General features: G+C 44.9%; 1 protein-coding gene and 1 pseudogene across 1 annotated transcript in view; both read left to right on the top strand.

Moving 5' to 3' along the window:
• The window catches only part of SND1 (staphylococcal nuclease and tudor domain containing 1), a 2,099,018-nt gene that overhangs the window by 333,071 nt on the left and 1,745,297 nt on the right, over positions 1-20,650 (top strand). The gene's annotated exons all lie outside the window — the stretch shown is intronic.
• LOC147750984 (uncharacterized) lies at positions 5,593-7,303 on the top strand (annotated as a pseudogene).

The raw sequence follows: 20,650 nt of genomic DNA, 5'->3' as shown, positions 1-20,650 counted from the left end.
CTTATTTGTTGTCTGCCTTACTTTGTGAAGGTCATAGTGGTTGACTAGGGCAGTTGGTGTTGGTTTTGCTCGTGTGACCATATTACACGTCAGGCCAGATGCATTAAAGGCACATTGGCGTGTAATGAAGGTCTAGTTTCTCGAAGGTTCTGGTTCCTTGCTGCGACACTTTATTTCGCTCTTGCCGTCGACCTGCACCCCATGTGGTTTAGGGCTCTGTTTACAGAGCACCACCATTGGCATAAGGGACATCGAGGGAGCTGGTTCCTAACATTGGTATAATGAAGACAGGAGCCTCGTAGGTACGGCGGTGTTGTCCTGCCATTCTGTGTTGCTTGTACTCGAGCCTCGGTGTCATTTAAATGTGTTATCTTCTAGTTTGCACCTGTTGGTTTGTCTGCCTATTTACAGCTCTCTGGAAGTGTCAGGTCGGAAATAATTGCTACTCTGAAGAGCAGCAAAACTGCCTGAATTGAGCATCCCAGGTTGCAAATTTCATACACTTTGTGGTTAACTGTACCTGGCATATTAAGGAAACCTCAGTTTCTACAATGGGAACAGCATCTCTCAGTAAAGTGATTGTCTCCGAAGAATGAATCTTCATGCTTTACAAATACTTTAACAGTTTTTATGAAAGGCGCCTGAGCGATTGTATTAAAATCGTTTTTTAAACATGTTCCTCTCCATTGAGGCAACATCCTTCAGGGTTTAAATGATTTTCTAAATGAGGAAATGTTATGTCTCCAAGCCAAAACTCCATCTTTGTACAGAAAAAAAATCACGCAAAACGGTGTACTAAAGTGCAAACTACTCATTATAATAACAATCATTTGTAATTTAAAATCGTTATAGTTCTCCATTCAGCCTCATTCCAAAATGAAATTAAAGTCTGAATTTTACGATTAATTTTAACATTGATTAGTGTAGAGCTTGTTCCAGGATCTAGGTTTTTCATGCTCGTTCTTCGGTCTTAGCAGAATTCAAGATTTTGTCGAAGGGAAGTAAGAGTTTGGTCCATAAACTGAAATCACAACTCATTGTACATGAATCCTGTTACTGAAGTGTTATTGGCCAATAGAATATCTTAATTCACCAATAGGCTGCCAGAAAAACTGTGCAGTCGAGCATTGGCTTTTTACCATTTCATCAAATGAGTCTTAATGGTCTGATTGATTCCTTGTCTGAGGTTACAGTTCACAGCGGCTGTTCACCTTACACTGTATGCGGGCAAAGGGAACCAGCCAGTGGTTAATTTGTGGCAGTAAGTACTATTTTTACCTATTTCTAGGGATTCACCACTTACCCTGCCCCTGTTTTAGAAGAGAAACTAGCAGTGTAGTCCATTTTTTTTTTTGGTGGGCATAGAAATAGGACAGCCAGTAAGAACATTGCTCTTTCACACTGTCAGTTTTGTAGCCCTTCTATTTCCGTTGACAACAATTTAAAGTAAAGTGATTTATCTTTTGAGGCTTGGTGAGTCATATAAAGAGGTGGTCGGGCATTTCGGGCAATTCTGCTGGTAAGGCATTCCTCCCTGGAAAGTCTGGGGACTAGCAATGCAGAGCCGAGGGGGCCTGAAGGCATTAAGCGAGGCACCAAGTTTGAGCATGCTGAAATGTTGGCTTACTTCACCCATATATTGGATTTTCGACCGGCTTTAATTGCTTGCTGGTGTCTAGTTCTAGGTTACCAACAATTTACCCACCCCATCCTTTCACTACATCTTAGGCCTCAGAAGGAAGAACCTATCTCACGGCACTCTGTTCGCCTGTGTCTGTTGTCACTGGGGCAATTCAGCAACCTTCACCAATTGTATCTGAAATTTATTTCAGCAGTGACTCATCAGCATCAATTGAATATTTGTTTGATCTACTGCTTTTAAGGATAGCCTTCAAGCTAATACTCCTTGCACGAGGTTATTGGTTCCCAGTAGGTGGTGTCAATTAGTAGACCCTGACCATGGTCCCTCATGGCATTTCTGCATTGAGAACTCACACTATGACTCACATGGAACTGTTGCCCCTAAGGCAGCTGACTCATGGACTTTCCTCTAATTTGGGTGTTGAAAGAGTAGAGCAACAGTAAAGGTATGAATACTGATCCTGTATCACAAACAATAGTTTTTTGCCGCAATACTGGAGATGTTTATATTCAAGACAATTAGACTTGCCTGACACTGCGTCAGGTTTCTGATCCTTTAAAAGGAGATGTAATGGATTCTAGCACTTACTTTATTCTGGTGCTATCCACCTTTGCCCTTGATTGATTGGCGTTGTCATTTAATGGGCACAACAATGGCTTCAAATTGTGTATGCACACCAGCTTTTGCTCCATGAACTTTTGTCCATTGCCCTACTTGGTGCTCTGATTATTAATGACTTGATGAGGCGTGCTCTGAAACCCTTCTTTTCCATCAGTTGTCACCTTGGTTTATTTTGTACCTGCCTAATCAATCTTGCTGCAGTCATAGGTCAGCAGTTGTCTGCAACAATTTGCTCGGACTCAGTGATTTCTGAAAAAATGCATTTTATTCAATGGCTCTGAGCACCTGAACAGTTAAGCTTCAGCAACCATTGTTACTGTGTTTAATCAATTCAATTATGTCAGCACTATTTGAGCTGTGGTATGTGTTAAAGCATATATTTGCATATGTACCCTTTATAAAGAACGCTGGTAAATTGGAACATTCATCTATAAACCTAGTACTTAAGGTCTACTGACTGTGAGCTTTAGACACACTATACCACCATGGAATTAACAGACCCAGCTCTGTGTTTATAAACCACTCTTTTAGAAAGTGGCTTAGTTCTGTGCTCTGAGCATTTGTGTGTCTCTGAAATGTGGATTGTCTGTCTGGAACTGAAAGATGAGGAGCTGGGAGAGGTCTTGACCCAGGGAGGGGCTGAGATGGCACCAGGCTGCCCTGCATCTGGAAAGTAGTGGGGAGGAGAAGCCCGGGAGGTGAAAAGGCCTGGGCTGGTCCTATAAATCAATTGACCCATCTCCTGCCGAGGGATTAATGATCCAGAACCCCAGTATTAAAGGTAGAGAGGTGACACTGGGAGGGAGTCACCCAGAACTGATTTACAGAAGGGTAGGGACCCCTGAGCACATACAGACTTCAAAAACATCAAGGAGTATAACTGAGATCTGAAGCCCCTGAACATGGTAATGAACCGTAAGGGATTGAGACGGAAAGGGCTGGGCCCATTGTGTGGTCAAGAGGAACCTCTGCTAAGGAAGGAACAACTGAAGAAACTGCTGTGGATAGACCAATCTTTGCTTCGTGATCTGGTGCTGGTCTACAGTTTGCTGTTTTAACTAAGGAAGAGGCTGTTGGGACTATGCTTGGAAGCACTGGGTCCCCCTGCTTGAAGAAGACTATTCTTTGTGCTGTCTTGTAACCCCAAGGGCCAGAGGTGATGGCTCCCTGTTTGGAAATACAGGATCATAAGTTTCTTGAGAAGTCCCAAGCAACGCTGTGTCTGCGCGTGTGTTTTGCCGCTTGAGACCCTCCGAAGTTGTGCCTTGTGATCGTGGGCACACAGGAGTAAGCGAAGTCTCAGATGCGCAGAGTGCTTCATGGTGCAGGCCAAGGCGTGGGTGAGCAGCGTCTGGTCGTGGTGTGCACAGGGAGACCAGGCAAACCTTGGACACGCAAGGGTGTATGGCATGGTGCAGCCGGGGAATTGGTGAGGAACGTCTGGACATCGTGTGCACCAACGGAAGAAGTGAGTCTTGGACGCGCTGGGTGCGTGTCATGGTGGAGCCCAATGTTGGTGAAGAGCCCGGGACCTTGTAGGCACCAAAAGAAGTGAGTTCAACATGCAAGAGTGCATGTCGTGGTGCAGCCAGAGCGTTTGGGAAGAGCACCTGGACATCGTGTGCACCGGGAGAAGAGGTGAGTCTCGGAAGCGCAGGGTGCGTGTTGTGCACCGAATTGAAATAAAGTCTCCACAGTGCTGAGGGCAGTTCTTGGTGTGGACTGAGACCGCCGGTGTGAGGGCCAAGTCATTGGGGACCTCTGAGTCAATCAGCAGCGGCCTGGACCAGCAGCCACGGAAATGCTGAGCAGCTGGCCCGGGTCCTCCGCAGCCCATGACAGAGTTCTGGATATAGGCCCAAGTCGCTGACTTTGGGGTGGAGAGTGGGATCGTGCCCCCCAGGTAACTTGGATCAACACCTGGGGTGGGGTGCCCAGAGGGACACTCTCTCGGCCTCCCGAGCTGCGTGAGTCGTTGCTTCGGCTCAGATCCCGGCCTGTGCTGACCCAAGACTGGGCAGTACTGGGGCCGGAGTGGGAAGCAGTTCTTCTCCAGTATTAGGGGTGTCTTTCATAGATTCCCATGCCTGAATCATTCCCCGTCGTCGGAGTGGGAGTCCCACGGTACATAAAAAAGCAATAAAATGCCATAATACATGTAGCAAATATCAGAAGTACCCAACCAGGAAGTAAAGTAGCACCAGCTACAGTAGAAAAAACCTTCACAATCGTGACTATCCTAGTCATTATGTATTAGTCCAAACTGCAGCCAATCAGGCGACAGCACCCACCAGAACGTTCTCCCCAGAGGCTCAGGCTCTCAGATTTTCTACTGCACGTTGTGTGAAGGGAGTCTCCCTGAGCTCTGCTCAGTTTTCTTCAAGATTAGTTAGTTTCTTCACGTTTTTCAGATGTCTACTTCTAAATCCCTGTTCAGGGCCTGTGATTCTTGTGGGAAGCTTAGGCTATTCAAAGAAGATCCCCACAAAAAAATGTTTATATTGCCTTTATCCTGACCATAAGGCAAAGGAGTGCAAGATCTGCCGGACCTTCCCCCCCTAAGACCATCAGGGACAGAGAAGGACGACTGCCGTTGTGGCTTAACAGACTCAAGGACAAGGAGGACACTTTGTCTGAGGTAGGAAGCATTGCCTCTGGTTCTTCACTAATTTCTATTAAGAGGAAGGCTGAAACTGAAGTTTCATCTCCAAGGGCGAAGGTGACGAAGAAGGCCCAATCCTCTCTGGATTCTTCTGGGCCTAGTGTTTCAAAAAAGGCTCTTCCACCTGTTAAGATGGATAGTACACCGTCTAAGAAGTCTGGGAAATCTGCAGTTCCCAAGAAATCTTCAAAGTCTGTGCCTCCTCAGTTGCCACCTTTGACAATTTCAACGTCAAAAAAGGATTGTGTTTCCTCTCATGTGGCCACGTCTACCACCTGCACGATGACTTTCTCCTCACCGAAGCCAGCTCTTGTGATGTCTTCGGCCTCATCGCCTACGCTGGTTCATGTGCAGATCAGGCCTATCTCGTCGTCGACTATAGTCCCGTCGACGACGGCTAAGGTACCGTCGACGAGCTCCTCGTCTACGAATCTGATGTCGACGGTTGGCTCCCCGTCGACGAAGAAAATTGTACCGTCGACGAAGCTCTCGTCGACGAAGCTCTCGCTGACTGTTACCGTCGACGATGAAATCCACGTCGACTATGAAATCCACGTCGACAAAGCTACCGTCGACTACCTCGACGACGTCCCCGTCGACGACGTTACCGTCGATGAAGAGATCTAAAAAGTCGTCGTCGTCGACGAAGATAGATCAATCGTCGACGATGGTACAGTCGACGAGGCAAACAATTCAGCAGCAAAAAGCAGGTTCGTCGACGACGGAGGTGATCCCATCGACGCCACCACTGTCAAGCTGCACTACCTTACAAGTCTGGTCAGCACAGTCATCGGGGATACCGTTACCATCACCTGCAACTACAGCTACGCTGTTACAGAAAAGGGCTACTAATGAGGCGATTCCTTCTACGCTAGTAGTGCCAGAGAAACTTTTGGATTCGGATGAGGAAGGATCCTATGAAGATGAAAACTTTGGAGCGGCCAGAAGTCCGTCTGACCTCCAAATTAAGATTCAAGACGATACGGAGGAAGATATGCATGAAACGGAGCCTTTATCACATGAGGACAGGCCTGCTCCCGGCATGCAAATGCCTGAGGAATTATTTCCCAATCTACAGTACATGCTCAGCGACTACTATAGGCGTTTCCCACCTTCAGAGTCAGGTGACTCTCCGGTATCTACGCCAAGACCTAAAACAGCAACGCCGCTTTCAAAGCAGGCACAGCCAGTTGTTTCTGTGACGTTGGAGGAAGGACGTCCAGCATTGTCTGCGTCACAAGTCACAGCTCCTCAAACAGGAGATGAAGAGTACTCAGATCATGAGGAGCAGGAAGAAGGAGAATTAGACAATATGTCAGAATCGTCGGAGTATGAGGATTACAATGCAAACACGCCCTCTCCGGCAGAACCTACAACATCAGAGTCACCTCCTGTGGACATTGCCTCATTCCACAAGATCATGGATAGAGCAACAAGGAGGTTCATGATAACTAGGGAGTCAAAACAAGAAGACTGCTTCTTGTATGACTTCAAGTCTTCGCCACAAAAACAGTTGGACCATTCCAATCATAGAATTCATATGGAAGGAAGGACTGAAGATCATGTCCAAGCCAAATTCTTTGCCAGCAGTGCTCCCGAGAGTGGATAAAAAATATAGGGCGCCAAATTCATCTCCAGCGTGCCTCATTGGACAAGCGAAAGCAGACTCTGTGGTAGCGCAGGCAGCGCAAAAGAGGTCTTCTAACCCAACATCTCAGGTCTCTGTTCCGCCAGATAAAGACGGGAGACGTCTAGATTCTATCGGGAAAAAAGTTTCTACAATTGCAGCTACAACTATTAGAGCCGCAAACTCTCTAGCCATATTAGGGAGATACGATAGGCAGATGTGGTCGGACATCTCGCCGTATGTGGACAAACTTCCCGAGCCAGATCGGGCTGAAGCAAAGAAGATCCTTCAGGAAGGAGAGTGCGTCTCGTCTGAGATGATTGATGCTGCAGTGGACGTTGCTGCCACAGGTTTTCGTCAGCTAGCGGGTGCAGCTGTTCTCAGGAGGCAAGGATGGTTGAAGGCAACATCCTTTCGGCAGGAGGTCCAAACAAGGAGTATAGATATGGCATTTGATGGAGAGTATTTATTTGGAAAGCATGTTGACGATGCTCTGGAAGCCATCAAGAAGGATATTGAGACAGCACGTTCGCTGGGCACTTTACAATACAGGAAGTCTTCCTTTCGTGGAGCAAGAGGAAGAGGGAATTTCTCTAATAGAGGAAGCTATAACCAACAGCGCTCCTATACTTCCGCCCAGGGAAACCAAAGATACCAGCCATATCGTCAACAGACTTACGGACAGAGAAAAGGAAATTTCTCTCAGTCTCGAGGAAAATCCAACTATCGCGGAAGAGACCATAAGAAGTGAGAAACGCATCCTGCCGCCACTTTGTCCCAACCCGAACCAAATTGGAGGAAAAATATCCCAAAATTACTTAAATTGGTCCAAGATTACCACAGACAAATGGATTCTGGATGTGGTAGCCAGAGGTCACATGGTGGATTTCGTAAAAACTCCTCCAAACTCCCCCCCAAGAGGACCACCTCCAGCACATCTCAAGGAGCTGTTTGCCCAGATCAACACTATGATTCGAAAAGGAGCAATAGAAAGGGTACCTCATCATCAGAAAGGAAAAGGCTTCTACTCAAGATTTTTCCTTATTCGCAAGAAGTCGGGGGAATGGCGACCCATCCTCGACCTGCGTGCCCTCAACAAATTCCTCAAAAAACTGTCATTCAGGATGCTGACACTTCAAGAAATCCTCCAATTTCTTTCGGCGGGAGAGTATATGGCAACACTCGACCTTCAGGATGCATACTTCCATGTTCCAATTTTTCCCAGGCACCGGAAGTTTCTAAGGTTCAGAGTGGCTGGCAGAGACTTCCAGTTCAAAGTTCTTCCCTTTGGACTACGCTCAGCCCCCAGAGTGTTCACGAAGATACTGGCCCCGGTGGCAGCCCACCTTCGGTTGCAGTCGATACAGATATATCCATATCTAGACGATTACCTTATCAAGGCCAGTTCTTTCGACATGGTAAAAACTCACATTCAAAAAACTCTGTCACTGATGCAAAGCCTGGGTTTCTCAGTGAACTTCGAGAAATCGCACCTAACGCCAGCAAGGAGAAAGACTTTCTTGGGAGTGACACTGGACACCAAGCTCGCCCAAGTATTTATCTCAAAGGAGAGACAGGAAAAGATACAACGGTTGGCTGCGGCACTGTTGTTAAAAAGGTGTGTTTCAGTGCGCATGTTCAAGTCCTTCATAGGGATGATTTCTTCCTGTATTCTCACCCCCAACTGTCGTCTTCGGATGAGGCCCTTGCAAGAGCAGCTCAGTCGCCAGTGGATACAGGTGTCGGGGTCCTTCGAGGATATCATACAAATAACACCTCGAATGCGAGAAGCGATTCAATGGTGGAGTCAAGGTTGCAACATACAAGTGGGATGCTCTTTCCTCACGGAAGTGCCCAGGTTCATAGTGACGACAGACGCTTCAATGACAGGCTGGGGTGCACACCTCCAAGGCATGACGGTCAGTGGGAAATGGAACAAAATCCAAATGAGATGGCACATAAACAGGCTAGAATTGCACGCCATCTTTCTAGCCCTGAAGTCCTTTCAGGCGACCCTAGAAGGCGCCACAGTCTTGATTCGGACAGACAACACCACCTGCATGCATTATCTAAACAAGCAGGGAGGCACAAGCTCGGCTGTCGCACCAGGCACAAGAGATTTGGAGTTGGGCCCTGACTCACAATATCCATCTGTCAGCTGTCCATGTCCCGGGAATCGCGAATGTGTTAGCGGACTCTCTCAGCAGATCCACAGGCTGCACTCACGAGTGGGAACTACATCAACCATCTCTAGACCGCATCTTTCAGACATGGGGTCATCCGGATCTGGACTTGTTTGCGACGCACCAGAACCGGAAATGCCCATACTTTGCAAGCTGGGTTCCCTACAAGGACTCGTGCGGGGATGCCCTTTCGATGAGTTGGAATCAAATATTCGCTTACGCTTTTCCACCGATACCTTTGATCCCGAAAGTCATCAAGAAGATGAAGAAGCAGCCATGCCGGTTGATACTGATTGCTCCTCGATGGCCCCGGCAATACTGGTTCACCGAGCTACTCCTTCTCTCGGAATGCAACCCTATCCAACTTCCTCGCATTCCGAATCTTCTCTCCACCCAGAAGGGCAGGGTGTACCATCCGGACCCGAACTTGCTGAAATTGTCAGCTTGGCTCCTCAGCACATGGAATTTGCACACTTAAACATTCCACAGGATTGCCAGGAGGTACTGGCGAAGGCCAGAGCTCCATCTACGATCAAGACCTACAAACTTAAGTGGAGGCGTTTCTGTGCATGGTGCCAGTCTAATGGTCTTCATCCCATTCATGCCAAACCAGAGCAAATTCTTCCCTTCTTTTTGCACTTGGCCAGATTGGGTTTGGCGCATTCTACTCTTAAGGTCTTCCTGGCTGCCATTTCTAGATTTCGTCAAGATGGATCAAATTCTTTGTTTTCCGTGCGGATCATACAGCAATTTTTCAAAGGATTGTTTCGTATGTTTCCGCCTGTGCGGAAACCTCCTCCTACATGGCATCTGAATGTCGTACTAACTCAGCTCATGCGTCACGCTTTCGAGCCGATCCAGAAGGTGGACCTGAAATTTTTAACATGGAAAGTGTCATTGTTACTCGCTTTAACATCTGCCAGAAGGGTTAGCGATATTCAGGCATTTACATCTAGATCGCCTTTCATCCAATTCACCACGGACTCGGTAGTACTACGTACTAATCCAACACTACGTACTAATCCAACGTACATGCCAAAAGTGCCTTTGGATTTTCATCTGAATGAGCCGGTTGTCCTCAAGACATTCTTTCCAACCCCACAGTCTCCGGCTGAACGAGCACTGCATTCGTTGGATATTAGAAGATGTCTTAAGTTTTACCTATCAAGAACCTCTGCCATCCGCAAGACAGACCAACTGTTCGTGGCTTATGGCCGGCAGCGGCAGGGCTGTGCAGTTTCAAAACAGACCATTGCTAGATGGGTCTCCTCTACAATTGGACTTTGTCATCAGCACGCCGGTAGACCCTTACAGGCCTTGCCAAGAGCACATTCTACAAGGGCGGTTAGCTCTTCCACTGCCCTTTTTGCTGGTGTGCCTCTTCGACAGATCTGCAGAGCTGCTACATGGTCTAGCAGACACACCTTTACTAGACACTGTCTAGATTCAGCAGACGACGCAGATGCTTCGGTTGGAAGAGCAGTGCTGCGCAATCTTTTCAAATAAGGTGAGCCTCTGTTTCCACCTCCTCCTCTATGCTCTTTAGACGTTATTCAGATGTTGATGATTATTGTTAAACATGTATACTGTGTGTGTGTATGTATATATATATATATATATATATATATATATATATATATATATATATATATATATATATATATATATATTTGATACTCTGACGTCTACGAGCGTTATGCTAGGAGTACTGCTTACTATTCTGATTCAGGCATGTGAATCTATGAAAGACACCCCCAATACTGGAGAAGAACAATAGTTACTTACCTGTAAACAGGTGGTTCTCCAGTATTGGTGTCTTTCATAGATTCACATGCAACCCGCCCGCCTCCCCCCAGAGACTCACTCAGGCATTATGGGGTTTCACTCCTGTGCGAGAAAATCTGAGAGCCTGAGCCTCTGGGGAGAACATTCTGGTGGGTGCTGTCGCCTGATTGGCTGCAGTTTGGACTAATACATAATGACTAGGATAGTCACGATTGTGAAGGTTTTTTCTACTGTAGCTGGTGCTACTTTACTTCCTGGTTGGGTACTTCTGATATTTGCTATATGTATTATGGCATTTTATTGCTTTTTTATGTACCGTGGGACTCCCACTCCGACGACGGGGAATGATTCAGGCATGTGAATCTATGAAAGACACCAATACTGGAGAACCACCTGTTTACAGGTAAGTAACTATTCTTTTTGTGTCATCATTTGATCCATAGCGGGGGCAGTGTTAACAGAGCACATAAAACTGTTGTATTACACTTTGCATTATTGCTGCTAGCGAACTGTCGTATGATGCCTGACCTCATTTATGCCTGACTAGCTTAATGCTTGGTGCGCTAAGCACTGAGTTATTTATCCCTTGTATATTACCCGATTGTAACGTGGCGCATTGCATTATTTCTTCAGTGCAAGGTATAGGAGTATAAATAACGTGGCACAGTGCATTATTTCTTCATTTCACCGTACAGGATTGTAGATGATGCATTGCTTTGTTTACTCCTGCTACAGGGCATGCTGGTGGTGGTGATACGCAGTGCATTATTCCTTCAAATTCAAAGTACATGACTGGCGCTACATATGGCATTGTTTCTCTGTTGCACAGTATAAGAGAATATTGTTACGCATTGCAGTATTGTTTCCTTTTGCACCTTGTCTGATTCTAGCAATATGACTTGCCTAACCTTTTGGGAAACGTTTAGAAGTAAGCTTAACTGTTGGTTAGAAGCAGTTGTTGGGATTAGAACCTACCAACTCACCGGAAAGAATACTACTCATTCTTATATGTTGATTTTGTATTGGGGTTGCTGTGGGCGTGGTTGCACATACTGAACACCCGTCCCTTGAAGATCAGCTTGGCTGCTCGTGCCAAGCTACTAAGGGGGTGAGCAGGGATATCTCCGACTGTGTCCTTACTTGGCCTAACGTTGAAGCGAGGGGTCAGGGATGCACGCCTCCAGCATTTGGGGCGGCGGTAAGCAACGGGGACCTCCGCTTCCAACACGTGTCCATGTGAGTTTGCATGGGACACCAAAGACTGTCTGAGGACATACTTTCATAAAATTAATCTATAGTGTAATCGAACAGCATATCATACTAAAATATAGGATGGAAGAAGTGTAAGGTAACCCAAACAACCCTGAACGCCAGACTCTCTGGGTTTTCAACAGCAGTCACTTTGGTGCACTGACAGGTGGTGATGTTGTACTCCATGTTGGCCTCATACTGCCCCCGAAGTGATGGTATCGAGCCCAATTTAGTTGCCACCCATCTGTGTCATTGGTTCCTTTATTTCCATGCCCTTAGACGTTGATCCCAAACTCCACTCACAGCTTTGTTGGTTGTACCAACACCAAATTTCAAACAATATACAGCATATTAGAGAAAATGTCTCTCCCACAGTATGGCAGATTTTTAAACCATGCCTTGACTTTGAGAAGCAGATGTCGGTCCCGAATCAACAGTTGTTTTTTATTCTCGGCTACCTGCATTCCAGTTAAGCTTAAAAATCATGCAACAAATGTATCTTGATGCACCCTAAAGCCATTTGGGAGGTGGAAGTAAAACTCTCTATAGATTTGTGCCTCTCACCGCTGGACAAGATCTATGCTGTTAGTGGAATTATAAGGGCCTGATTCCTAAGGTGTTTTCAGATGCTGAGCCCATTCCGGAGATGGTCCCAGATTGCCTAGAGATCCTCAGGCCATCTTCGGCCCCACAGCGGAGAGGTCTTTAAAGATGCCATGCTGTTGATCTTCAATTGCATACTCGCTCCCTCTAAGCATTTGGACCCCATGGTACTGGCCCCAATGCTGCTGACCCACATTCGTATCTTGTCCTCATGCCAAACTCCAGCTTGGAGCCCAGGTCAGACCCTACTAGACTTTTGTCATGCTATGAAATCATCGAAGTGCAGCTTCCCGCATTACATGATTCACAGCCTCTCCCTCAATGTTCATTCTAAACTGGTGGAGATTCCCTATCCACCTTACAATCAGGCACAGTGCAGGGTCTGCCAAGCTTACCATACAATGAGGTGGACAACTTACTTCCCCCTTACTATACTGATGCTTGACTGTACACAGACTTTCAATATGCTAGTGGGTTGGACACTTCTCCTGATACCAAATTATAATTACTTTTGTGGTAGTTGTTCACAGGGTAGCTGAATTACTTAATTTACTAATACCTATGGGTGGAACAAAAGCGACTTGTTGAAGGAAATTTTATTGCTTGGGTGGTCATGCTTGTCCAGTGGCTAGACAACATAGATCAGTCCCTGGTGACCCAGTCCTTCTTACCCAACATCTGACACAGGAAAAACGTAGTGCTCCAGCTGTCCACGACCAAGGTCACACCTGAAGAGCTCCTTTCTGTGCTGCTATATTTCATATGGACCCATTCACTGAATAAATATTTTCCTCTAGCAGTTTGGACCCTAAATGCAGTCTATCTACTCGAACGTTATATGCAACTCATTTGAACATGGCCATTGAGATTTAGCCAGCTGTCTGACTGAATCAGGACATCCTTTGCACAAACCAGTCAGGACAGACAGGGCATTGGCAAACGTGCTGATAACTAGTCTTGGCATGACTGACTGTGGGTGAGAGCTACAGAATTTTCCAGTGATAATAGTCATCTCAGTGCTGATGCCTTTCGATGAACCCAGACTCTTTGGAGTAAATGCTGCCTCAGCTCTAGAACATATTAGATAGCCATGTTCTGGCCCATTTCTTACGCTTGTTTTGACTGGCTGGTCAGTTTCACCAATAGTACAAAAAATTCAGAGGTTACTCATGGGGTCTAGCCTGATGACAGCAGCCCATGCAACTAGTAAATGTGCTGGGCCAGACTTTCCATTGCTCCAGAGGACGTGGTCATTGTCTGATACACGGACAGCACCCAAGGGAACAATCTTCCACCCCCTCACCGAAGGTGGGTAACTTGATAGTATTTATATGGTCCATATACCATGCTTAATGATGGACAGGTGATATAAAAATGCCAATAATTGTGTATGTTTGTGAATTTGGGACAGTGAGGTGGGGCGAAAAGAATTTGAAAGATTAGGAACAATTAACAATGAGCAGAGCTACGAAATAGTTAAGCAACCACATGGGCATAATCTGACTGTGATGAACAATAAACCGAAGTACTGAAGGTAAAAAACAGTGGTACATTCTGCTAAGTCCCATGATAACTGCCAGCATTGTTAACATGCTGCACATAATTAACTGCAATATGCTCTGGAACTGAGCAGATACCGGGCGGTATATTTTGATTAGTACACTTACAAAACGTTCCACTTGTTACATTTATCTTTGTGTTGCTGTCATTAACATAATATGCTTCCAGGTGTAATTTTTTTCTCTTCTCCCCTCTCAGTAATCGCCTCCTTTTGGTACTTTGTTTTTGGTTACCTAAACTCCAGTGGGATATTGGATTGCCAGTTTTCTTAATGGTTAGTTTTTAGGTCTCTGACTGCGTAGGCTGCGCTTGCGCAGTCTCGCTGGTGAGAAATTTTGTTTTTCGGTATGGGGGCTTGAACCCGCCCCTCTTCTCCATTGGCTGGCTTCCTAAACGGAGGCCAGCCATTGGAGGAGAGGGGCGTCACTCCGTTTAAGACTGGAGTCGGTGGGGTGTTTTACTTTTTCTTTTCTTTCTCTCCTCTTCACATTGGCTGGAATTTTACCTTCCAGCCAATGGGAAGAAGAGAGAAAGAAAAACACGCCCGAATCCGAAAATGACAGTGGTTTCTCCTACGCATTTCTGCTTCGCCTCGGAGAAACATGGCGGTGTTTGACTCTTGTGCTCATGACTTTAGTACTCCTAAAACAGTCATTCTCTCTCGCAGCCTCATCTTAAAATGATGGAAAGTTAAAAGTAGGTTTGTTTTACATTATACGGGACATTAGAAGTCTAAGAAAACGCCACCTCCGTGTTGCCAACCCACTGTTCGCCTTATAATGCGCGAAGGCTCCGCCAATCGCGATGTGAATACTTGTGGCCGGTGTCAGGTTCAGTCTTCTCCTATACGTCCCCGGCTTCCTTGCCTTTCCTGGCCGTGAGTCACCAAGCTTGGGCGGCCTGGGTCAGGCGCGGCCAAAGAGGGATCGGGCAGGAGACGGAGACAGGCCGGGAGCCGCAGAGTCCAAGACCCACCAGCAGCGCCGGTCCAGCCACCGCCGCCAGCCCAGCCCGAGCCGCCGGAGAGGAGCTGCCGCCGCCGCCCGACCACCCCTGGACCGGGAGTACCGGCCCTCTGTTCCCTGCTCGTGCCTCTGTTCCCTGCTGGTGATCCGGTTTTCGGGCCTCTGTTCCCGGTTTTCGGGCCTCTGTTCCCGGGTTTCGGGCCTTTGGGCCTCTGTTCCCTGTGTGTGTGTGTGTGTGGCTCTGTGTGTGTGTGTGTGTGGGTGCAAATGCAATAGGTCTCGCATTTACAAGAGATTAAGCTATTGGCATTGTAAATGACAATGCCATTTATTTCTATGTTTTAAAACTAAAATAATGTCTTGAGCAATGCCGATAGCTCTAACTTAAACAAGGACGAGACCATTGCATTGTAAATGCTTGTTTTCCTTATCCTAATTTTTTTCTTTGGATGTTCTTTCTATAAAGCACTGCTACTATCCAACCTGGAATAATCCATTGTATCACTCTAACATAGTTAGAATAAGGAAACGTTTGCCCTTATTCCTTTTTGTTTTAGAATGCATTTTGACAAATCCACCCCATGACCTCTGGTAACTCCCACCTTTCTGAAGCGCCAAGGCACTCTTCTATGCGGACATATATTTCTCAAATTTGTGTACAGACCACATGCAAAAAGTCTTTGCTGCAATTCACTCTAGAGCATCCACCTCCCAAAAATACCCTCTTATTTATTTTAAGGGACCATATTTTGGACCGGTCTTTGATTTCTGAACAATGTCTGGGTCAATGACTAACCCTGGTTACTGAACAGTAGCCTATTGCTGGCGTGTTGACCAAAATCGGTTAATGATTTTAGATATATTCTTTGTGTACATATATTCGGTATATTTAGCAATGAAATCTCACAAAATAGACCAGAATATACCAGAGACTCGAGGAAGAGAAGCAGGCAGATTTTAGCAAATTGTGTAATTACTTAATCCTCAATAGGGTAAGCACGATTGTCCTAGATGCCATTGGGAAAATGATGGGAACAGTCTTAATTTTCGTTCTGATGGTGACATCCGAGCTTACATTTTGCTGGTAGATGGGGCATAGTGGGCATGCCACTCATTTTTTGGCCCTGGTACTTCATTTTCATCATTGAGCTTTAACCCAGGACAAAAAAAAAGACGGAAAATAGAGAAAACGTGAGAATGAGAAAGATAGGAAATCCGTGACAAGTGGAGAAGCAAGCATGAAAAGGGAACCTGCAACAGTGAGATGGACGTGTCGGTGATGGAAGGAAGAGGCAGGAGGTGGAATAAAGACAAAATGGCATTGATTATTCAGCAATTTACTTCGGCCTTTGGCAGCGCTGGGTTATTTTATTTATATATCTTTTACAAATTAAGACTCGGGTGCAATGTAAAATGTTTAAATGCAATATAATTGTAAGAATACTTGTGGCTTTACTGGTAAGAAGCTCATAGTTGTATGAAGCGACATCCACTGGTGCATATTCTCAGGAATATGATTTTTGCTACAAAAGAAGATAGACTTCAACAAAGCAATTACTAAATAGTTTTATTTGAAAGCTCTCGGGATCTCATTTCAAATGCTTCACATTAAAGAGCATTGGCGAATGCATGGTTTTTCCTTCTGTATGGGCCAAAGTGTGCAACACATTACTAGTTTAATATGGAACTTGATTTCTCTAGGTATATTTGCAGAGTCCATGATCCCTAGATTGGTCCACATATAATTTGGTGAAGTTACAAGTGCCATAGGATCCTTGTTGTTAGGCTATGTAAATGTTTTAGTTCTCTTATGTCAAAAGCAGGGAAGTGACACCACTATTTCTATATCAAATGAGGCACAGCCATTGCCTTTATCAGAAAGAAGGCGTTGTTTGGCTCTGTGTTGTAGCCTACTCCTGGTACGTTCTCTCAAGATAAATACGTTCTTCAGGCAGCTCTGCAGGAATCCTTGAGGCATCAATAGGTGGTCAAAGGGTTTGGTCTGTTGCGGGATCTCCAGAAGTTAATAAATATCTTTTTTCTGCACTTAACAATATGTTTTCTTTGATTTCCTACCTGCAAAGTAATGTTTTTTGTTTGGTTAACTTCCGAGAATTCTGGAGGGAAGTTTGGGCGTTAGTATACACACAAATTTTCTATAGTGGTTTGCTGATTGCAAGCCCTACAACCCTTTTATTTCCGGACAAGCAGTCTGTTATCCCAGCTCCCAAGTCCATCTGTTGACACCAGTGTGCATAAATGTATTGACCTCTGCATTACCTAGTAAGATGGGTAACTTCTGTCAGGCTTACAGTCTTCACTTAACTGACTTCTAAATTGCCTCTCCATTTGAGCGTTGCTGAAAGTCCTTCTGTCCTTTTCATGTACCCAGGGGGTGTCCTTTTGGGTATAGAGAAATGTAGACTGTAGGAACATAAAAGACTTTGTTGGCCAACTTTAATTGTTTCTGATAAAAATCCTGTTAATGGGCGTGGATGTAACACAACTGGTAGAAGTTGATATTTATGCAGAAAGTTGCGAAAGCTTTGCTGCAGAAATTTTAGAAGCATCACTAGTAGATGGACACCGATCTTGATCAATGCTAAAACCTTACATATGGTGATCCAAGTATTGTTTGCATTCAGCTTTGAAGATTAATTACGCATATGAGAATTGACGATCTATGGTCTGCCCAATGAAGAAAGGCATCTCCACGCATCTGCCTTATGTTCCGTTGAACAAACATTGATGTAGCATCACTTTTTCATTAAACAAATGATCTCTTTTGAGATCTTAAAATTAACTGAAAAGGAAATGATGTGTTACTGATCTGGACATTGTGGCTGACTGTGCATAGCCAATGTTTTCTGAAGATCGTTGCTCCGTATTATAGTCTGTATTTACTTTTGTGGCGTCGGTGTCTTTTCTTTCTGTGGTCATTTAGCTGCAACATGGCTAGTTTGCCATTAGCAGTCAGCGGTTTCTTTGCATCGCTGTTTACACTTCTAATGGATCTGCACATGTTATTGATCTTACTTGTTTTCATTTCATTCATTTCTAATGGGATGTTCACCTTGATGTCTGTCTAAAGCTGTAGGAAACCTTTACAAGTTCTAGAGTAATGTGGACAGATTGTCGAAACCTGACAAGGTCGGGCTTCAAGAAATGCTGTCCTTAAGTCTGAGCTTCAAATGGGTCAAATCAGGCGAACAGTTAATAAGCAGCCTTCGTTTCGTTCTATGTTTAAGTGCAGTTAAGAATAAGAAGCATTTTTTGTGAGCATTACATATGCGAGTTCTAAGATTATTTTTTATATTAAAATATAGCATATTTTGCATAAGTAAAAAAAAATAATGCAGTACAAATATTTTGTAATTGAATTGAAATCCTATAACCTAGTCCCCACCCCCCAACCTAGCATACTTCCCATTTTCTGAAATAGTGTCTTTTTTTAGGTCACAGATACAAACGGCTTAGTGAAAAGGTCTGTGCGTGGACCAGAACAATGTTTTGGTGGACTCTGAGCCATTCAATTGCTTACAGTTGTTTTGCTTTCTCGTCCCTTTAATTTGCTTCCTTGTTATTCGATGGGGCCATTCCTCTTCTTGTGTTCTTTCCATTTGAGCAGAACTTCTTTACTATCTTTTTGATTGGATGATTAATGTCTTTTCAACATTGAGGGAACGATTTTTCTTTTAGCACTTTTTTTGCATGTTTTTTCCCCTCTGGCTTGTGTGGCTTACCTTGCCCCCTCCCCCCTCCCCCCCCTCTCCCCATCCCTAAATGTCACTTCCCTGAGTGCTTTGTTTCACCCTCCTCCAACCGCCACCTTGTCCATTGCTTCCGTCATGCACCTGGACTTTTTTCCTTTTTATTTTGTTTTAATCCTATCCCTCGGTTGGTAAGCACCACTGTTGCTGCACACCCACTCCCGTTGCTTATGCCTGCTCCGTACTGACTTATCTCTGAAGCACTCGTCTGTTAATTGCTCATCCCCTCCGGCTACACCTTTGAGGAGAAAACTTTTTGGGGGATGGGCGTAGCATCTATTTGGTGCCTGGGTGTAATGGCGAATAAACGAAGTATTTAAAAAAAACAACTAAAAAGGCCACAGCATCGTTCTGTATGCAAGGACATGCTTCATCATGTTAGCCCCCTGCAGGGTCATGACATGTAATGTTGTCATGTGTCATGACGTATACGCGCTTACAAGTCTGCTTGCTTCCACTGATACATTGATACATAACTTCCCTCCTTAGATCTCTTTTATTACCTGATCACTCCCTCTCTGTATCCTTCTCTCTAGTCCTCAGTTCGTTCTCCTTTGTCTCCTTGCTTGTCCCTCTTCAATCCTCCTCCCTTCGATTTATTTCCCATTCTGTTCTCATTGCACACTTCACTGGTTTCCAGTCTCCCATAGTTTTCGATGTTGTAACTATTACCAATTCTGTCATTGTTGAATGCACCATCTTTGTTGTTTCTTTTTGTACTTTACATCACTTCTATTGTAAAATGCACACATACCTTTCGAAGCTTGGTGTAATATAAAACTGTTAAATAACGGACATCTGAAATGCTCATTGAATGACTATCATTCATTTTTTATCTCCTACATTGTGTTCTGAAAGCAATCTTTTAGCTTTTTTTTCTTCAGTAGACATTTTTAGGTTTCTTATATAAACTGCGTTTAGCGGTCTGTTATCAAAAGACCTCTTGTTGACCGTTCCAAACACACAATTGGATTAGAGCCACTCCATTGCTTACCACTAACTGGCTTTTTGTCACTCATTTCATTACTTCATATTCAGTGACTTTCCTCCTCAATTTTCCCTCCCCTGGTGCATAGCTTCTTTACAACCCTTTTGATGGGAGGACTGGTATCATTACACTGCTCACCATCAGGGAACACCTTTACGCTTCACTCCGTGAGTACATGCTTTTTGTAGCCCCCACCTCCCCTGTGTACCCCAATGCCTGCACACTCAGTTGCGTCCTCCTCCCCTTCCCAGCTCATCCATAGTTTCTCCCTCTTCCGTGCTGCTTCATCCACTCCAAGCCTCCTCCTCCCCCACCCTCTTCTTGGCCACCCTGGCTTTTGTTTTTATTGGTTCTTGTATATTCTAATTGCCTCAAATTAGTTGTTGCTCCCCCACCACTCTCCTTGCTGAATCCTGTTTTCTCCTTCCTTCACCGGAAGTAGCCATTTTTGCCATCGTAAGGCACATAGAAAATAGTCTCCCTTATTGAGGTGAGCACAGTGCTACTGAACAGAGCAGATGAAATTATTGCCAAATCATTAGTTGATCAAGTTACTGTTAAGATTTAAATAAATATTTAATTAGGACATTTTTTAATGATTTAATAACCTTAGTCAAAGAAAGCAGCACTTCCCTGGCCTGTGTAGACTCCTCTTTCCTCCCTCCCATTCGTTTATTGTCCTGTGTGTTGGCTCCTGGTTCCTTCACCCTAGACCCCCAAAATTCATCTTGTCCCTGTGTGTTAATTGAAGATACTCGGTGAACTCTGGTCCTAGATGTATTTCTTTTAACACAGTGAAGCTGTTTGTTTACCTCAAGTGACTCCTTCCACTGATACAGCAGCCAGAGGAGAGTCTGGAGAGAGAATTCCTTTCGGCTTACTTTTGGTGTAAATTTCTATATCTGGCCTATCTGTTTATGTGCAGTAGTGGTTTGGTGACCTGCTGTGGTAGTAATTAATTATCTAAAGGAACATTTCATGTGTTGCACTTCC

Source organism: Lissotriton vulgaris, chromosome 1_1 (assembly GCF_964263255.1).
Source record: "Lissotriton vulgaris chromosome 1_1, aLisVul1.2, whole genome shotgun sequence".
Classification (NCBI taxonomy): domain Eukaryota; kingdom Metazoa; phylum Chordata; class Amphibia; order Caudata; family Salamandridae; genus Lissotriton; species Lissotriton vulgaris.
The sequence above is the reverse complement of the archived record's forward strand: the minus strand, read 5'-3'. Positions and strand labels throughout refer to the sequence as shown.